Raw genomic sequence first — 6,000 nt, 5'->3', positions numbered from 1 at the left:
CCTGGCATGGTAACGCATGCCTATAATCCCAACTACTCAGGAGGCTGAGGCAGGAGAATCGCTTGAACCTGGGAGGCAGAGGTTGCAGTGAGCCAAGATCATGCCACTGCACTTAAGCTTGGGCGACAAGAGTCAGACTCCATCTCAAAAGAAAAAAAAAAAAGGAAAAAAATTAGCCAGGCATGTCAGAGTGCATCTGTAGTCCCAGCTACCCAGGAGGCTGAGATGAGAGGATTCCTTGAGCTGGGGAGGTCAAGGCTACAGTAAGTCATGACTGCATCACTTTACTCCAGCCTGGGTGACAGAGTGGGACCCTGTCTCAAAAAAAAAAGAAAAAGGAAAAAGAAAAGAAAGGAAGAAAGAAAAAAGAAAAATACCTAAGTGGCCAAATACCTTATAAAGCTCATGTATGCTACTCTACAGGAAACATACTCAGCTCTCTTCTCTGTGCTGGGTTCATATACTCTTGTTCCTAGTTCACACACACTTGGTCACCTGCCTTCCAAAGCACATGGCAAACCAGATGATGAGAGCAGCTGACATGTGGAGACAGCTGTCATTTTCTGTTAGCAGCTACAATCAATGACATTGTCTGATGGGGGAAAATGAGCGGGCAAAACACTTCCAAAAAACAGGCAGAAATATAAGAGGTGAAATCCCAGAGTTTCAGAACAGCTTTAGGGCAAGCAAGTCTATGTGGCCTCTGTCTTCACCACCCTACTGCAACACAGGGAGATGACCGACTCGATGGTCCCCAGTTGCTGGAGTCGGGAAGATCCCTATGGTGTTGTCCAACTCTCCTAATTTACAGATGAGGAAACAGAGGCCTCGGGAGATGTTGAGAGCCCAGTTCAGGATCACAGCTGGTTAAGGGTGAAACTGCAACTCCAACTAGGATCCGCAGACCCCTAGGGCCAATTTTTATCCTATATGCCCCATGCTGGAAAAGTGAAAAATAGTTCAGTGTTTCAAAAGGTTTTAAAAGGCCAGGAAGGAATTAATAAATGTTTAAAGAATTTTGTTGACAAAATGGTTGAAAGCTCATTGGTTACACATAAGAATTAAATGAGATAAAGCATAGAAGGTTATCACTCAAACGCAGAAAGAAATCAACATGTCATTAATTACTATAACTTAAAAATCTGATACATAAAAAATTGCTTTTTTATAAAAGTCAGAGGAAAATAGGTTGAGCTTTTTTTTTTTTTTTTTTTGAGAGGAATCTCACTCTGTTGCCCAGGCTGGAGTGCAGTGGTACAATCTTGGCTCACTGCAACCTCCACCTTCCAGGTTCAGACGATTCTCCTGCCTCAGCCTCCCGTGTAGCTGGGATTACAGGCATATGCCACCATGTCCGGCTAATTTTTTATATTTTATTTTTAGTAGAGACAGGGTTTCACCGTGTTAGCCAGGATGGTCTCAATCTCCTGACCTCATTATCCACCCGCCTCAGCCTCCCAAAGTGCTGGGATTACAGGCATGAGCCACCATGCCCTGCCTGAGCATTTTTAATACTAATCTTTTAAATACCTTTGCTCTGCCAGAAAATTAATTTTCATAAAGCAATACATTGTTGGATCACACCCTCAGAAAGGTCCTCCCTGATCACCCTATTTTAACAGTACCCCATCACTTCTCTTTACTTTGATTTCATATGCTTTATAACCTATTACCATATGAAACTAAAGATATGTATAAAATATTTCCTCTAAAGCTTCTCCTAAAGTTAACAGCTGAAATACTATGATTTTCTTCTAGTTTTCAAATAGTCCTCTTATCAGAAAAGATTTAGCCCTTATCCTCGATCTCACAGTCACTAGTCAATTCACACAAGCCGAGTGATTGGTAGAACAGGAGTCTCTGCAAACTGAGTCTAACCAGCTTGAATAATAACATCATAACATAATGGGGTCCCTCTATAGCGGTAGAGTCCAGGTCCAAATACCAAAATTCCTATTCTAAGCTGTATTAAGATTTTCTAAATGTAGCTGTGTTTTAAGAGAAAATGCTTGGTCTATGGATAGCTGAAGTCATGTAAAACAAGCATTCTTATCACATGGGTCCAATATCACTGATTTTACATGGCAGATAGATCTTAAAACACATTCCTTGTAAAATCAGAGTAAGAATTCTCTTCAAAAGCAAACAAACAAAACACATTCCTACTTTTCCCACTCTCTCCCACAGTCTTTAAAAGGGTAGGGTTTATTGTCAAATGAAAACTTAAGTGTATAAATAAAACTAGACAAATCCTTAGATTAAGATGGAAGGAAGGTGATCTTTTGACCTCTTAATATTAGTTTCATCTAACTTCTTTTATTTTTTTTTATTTTTTATTTTTTATTTTAGATGGAATCTCACTCTGTTGCCCAGACTGGAGTGCAGTGGGGTGATCTTGGCTCACTACAGCCTCTGCCTCCTGGGTTCAAGCAATTCTCCTGCCTCAGCCTCCTGAGTAGCTGGGACTACAGGCACTCGCCACTATGCCTGTATTTATTTTGTATTTTTAGTAGAGACAGGGTTAATTTTTTTGTATTTTTAGTAGAGACAGGCTTTCACCATGTTGGCCAGGCTGGTCTCTAACTTTTGGCCTCATGCAATCCACCTGCCATCCAAAGTGCTGGGATTACAGGCATGAGCCACACACCCAGCCTGATCTAACTTCTTTAAATGATCATTCCATATTGTTAAACAATGTTTCTAATGAGAGATGGGGAAGTATATTAGATGGTAGGAGGCCTGAATAGTTGAAGACAATTGAGAAAAAATTAGTTATTTCCTTGGCACAAAGTAAACCTACTACTCCTGAAGTATAAGAAAAAAAAATAAAAACAATAAAAATAACCCCCTTGATCAAATAATTTTTTTTTGTAATCGACTTGTCCTGATCATTAGTGCCTACATGTTCATCCTATTATTCTTACATGCATTAGTGAATTCCTTTTCTTTTTTGGATTAGTGGATTACTTAAGTGTTAAAGAAACCCTTGTCTGTAATTCCAGCTACTCTGGGCTGAGACAGGAGAATTGCTTGAACCTAGGAGGTGGAGACTGCAGTGAGCAGAGATCACCCCACTGCACTCCAACCTGGGTGACTGAGTGAGACAGAATGAGACTCTGTCTCAGAAAAAAAAGTAAAGAAAGAAACCCTTGCAATCAGAGAAAAAGAGCATTAGAACGTAAAGTGACTAAAGTTAAATACACTACCACCAGTTTCCTGCCAATGGCTGCAACTATGAGATGTGGATCGATGTCACAATTAACACTCCATTACGTATGTCCTCATAATGCATGAGGTGAAATGTGTATGTCATGTGTCCACACTGTAAGATACTCGCTGTAAGCAGCAAAAAGATAGGAAGGAAAGTCTACAGGTCAAATCATATGTGAATCTCCCCATTCTCCCTCTCCCCAAATATTGGTTTAGGAATTCTCTGAGGTTTGAAGGTTATGAATGTTATCATCCAAGGATTCAGAATTGAGGTAAAAATACTGTGAAAGATAGGAAAAAAAATCAGTAATTGAGGTCTAAACCAATATCTTTCTGCTCTCTAAGGAAATGTATTTTTAATATAATAGTTTTATTGAGATATTCATACAGGCCAGGAGCAGTGGCTCATGCCTGTAATCCCAGCACTTTGGGAGGCCGAGGCAGGCAGATCACGAGCTCAAGAGATTGAGATATTCATATACCATGAAGTTCAAACTTTTATTATTTTATTTTATTTTATTTTGAGATGGAGTGCAATGGCCTGATTTCAGCTCACTGCAACCTCCGCCTCCTGGGTTCAAGTGATTCTCCTGCCTCAGCCTCCCGAGTTGCTGGGATTACAGGTGCCCACCACCAGGCACAGCTAGTTTTTGTATTTTTAGTAGAGACAGGGTTTCATCACATTGGCCAGGCTGGTCTCAAACTCCTGACCTTAGGTGATCCACCCACCTAGGGCCTCCCAAAGTGCTGGGATTACAGGCATGAGCCACCATACCTGGCCAAAAGTTCAACCTTTTAAAGTGTACAATGCAGTGTTTAGTATATTCAGTAGGTTACACATCCATCACTATCATTCTTTCATCACCCTAAAAGAAAACCCTATATTTAGCACTCACTGCTTCCCCAACCACCCCATGCCCAGGTACATGCTTGCATCAATCTGCTATCTCTATGGATTTGCTGATTCTGGACATTTCCCGTAAATGGGACGAAAAAAAGTTGTGGTCTTTGTGTCTGACTTCTTTCAGGCAGTCTAATGAGCTTAAGGTTTACCCATGTTTTACATATATCGTTACTTTATTCTTTTATTGCCAAGTAATATTTCCTTGTATGGTTTGACCACATTTTGTTTATCCATTCACCAGTAGATGGGCAGTTGAATTGTTTCCACTTTTTGGTTATCGTGAATAATACTGCCATGAACATTCATGTACAAGTTTTTGTGTGAACATATGTTTTTATTTCTCTTACGTGTATACCTAGAAGTGAAATTACTGAGTCAAATGGTAACTCAGGCTGGACTGCAATGGTGCAATCTCGACTCACTGCAACCTCCGCCTCCCAGGTTCAAGTGATTTTCGTGCCTCAGCCTCTTGAGTAGCTGGAATTACAGCTGTGCGCCACCACACTCAGCTAATTCAGACTGTTTTCCAAATTGGCTGTACCATTTTATGTTCCAATTAGCAAAGTATGAGGGTTCAAATTTCTCCACATTCTTGCCAACACTTGCTATTGCCTTTTTTATTAAAGCCATTCTATTGGGTATGAAGTGGTGTCACATTGCGGTTTCGATTTGCATTGCCCTAATGATGAACAATGCTGCACATCTTCTCATGTGCTTATTGGCCATTTGTATATTTTCTTTGGAGAAATGTCTATTCAAATGTTTTACCCATTTTTTAATTGGGTTGTCTTTTGTTATTGGGTGTAGGGTGTTTTATATATTCTGAATATAAGTCCCTTAATAAGATACATGATTTGTGAGCTTTGCACAGTGGCAGTATCATAGCCAATGAGGTTTATCCAAGGTGCAATTATTGCTAATTGAAAACTTTTCCCAATACCCCGCTATGACAACTTGAAATATGATTGGCACTGGCAATTTTTGACAGTCTCTATGGAGACTGAATTTAAAATATATATATATATGATTTGTGGCCAGGTGCAGTGACTCATGCCTGTAATCCCAGCACTTTGGGAAGCCAAGGCAAGTAGACCACTTGAGGTCAGAAGTTCAAGATCAGCCTGGCCAACATGGCAAAATCCTGTCTCTACTAAAAATACAAAAATTAGCTGGGCATGGTTGCGCACACCTGTAATCCCAGCTAATTGGGGGCTGAGGCAGGAGAATTGCTTGAACCTGGGAGACAGAGGCTGCAGTGAGCTGAGATCATGCCACTGCATTCTAGCCTGGGCGACAGAGTGAGACTTCATCTCAAAAAATATATATGATTTGTATATATTTTCTCCCATTCTATGGGTTGTCTTGTCACTTTCTTGATGGTGTCTTTAAAAGCACAAAGGTTTTAATTTTGTGAAGTCGAACGTATCTATGTTCCTCTTTTGCCTTTTGTGATCTTGATGTCATAGCAAAAAATGATTGCCTACCCCAAAGCAACAAAGATTTAGTTCTATATTTTCTTGCAAGAATTTTATAGTTTAGCTCTTACATTTAGTCTGTGATCCATTTTGAAGTTTGTATGATGTGAAATATGGGTCCAGCTTCATTCTAATGCATGTGGATATCAAGTTGTACCGGCAACAATCTTTCCACAGTGAACAGTCATGGCTCTTATATTAGCCAGGGTTCTCAAGAGAAACTGAACCAATAAGAAATAGGCTTGGCACAGTGGCTCACACCTGTAATCCCAGCACTTTGGGAGGCCCAGGCAGGCAGATCACTTGAGGTCAGGAGTTGGAGACCAGCCTGGCCAACATGGTAAAACCCTGTCTGTATTAAAAATACAAAAAATTAGCTGGGTATGGTAACACACATCTGTAGTCCCAGCT

The 6,000-nt window shown here is 40.3% G+C and overlaps 1 non-coding gene across 1 annotated transcript; it reads left to right on the top strand.

Annotated features, from left to right (window-relative positions):
* Positions 1–4,973: 4,973 nt before the first annotated feature.
* Positions 4,974–5,114, top strand: LOC135268973 (U4 spliceosomal RNA). The gene has a single exon (XR_010337304.1). It is a non-coding gene; the product is annotated as a U4 spliceosomal RNA (small nuclear RNA).
* The last annotated feature ends 886 nt before the right edge of the window (positions 5,115–6,000 follow it).

The sequence above is a fragment of the Aotus nancymaae genome, unplaced genomic scaffold, assembly GCF_030222135.1.
Source record: "Aotus nancymaae isolate 86718 unplaced genomic scaffold, 86718_ANA_hifiasm-v0.15.2.pri h1tg000048l, whole genome shotgun sequence".
Classification (NCBI taxonomy): domain Eukaryota; kingdom Metazoa; phylum Chordata; class Mammalia; order Primates; family Aotidae; genus Aotus; species Aotus nancymaae.
This window is presented reverse-complemented; position numbering and strand designations above follow the sequence as displayed.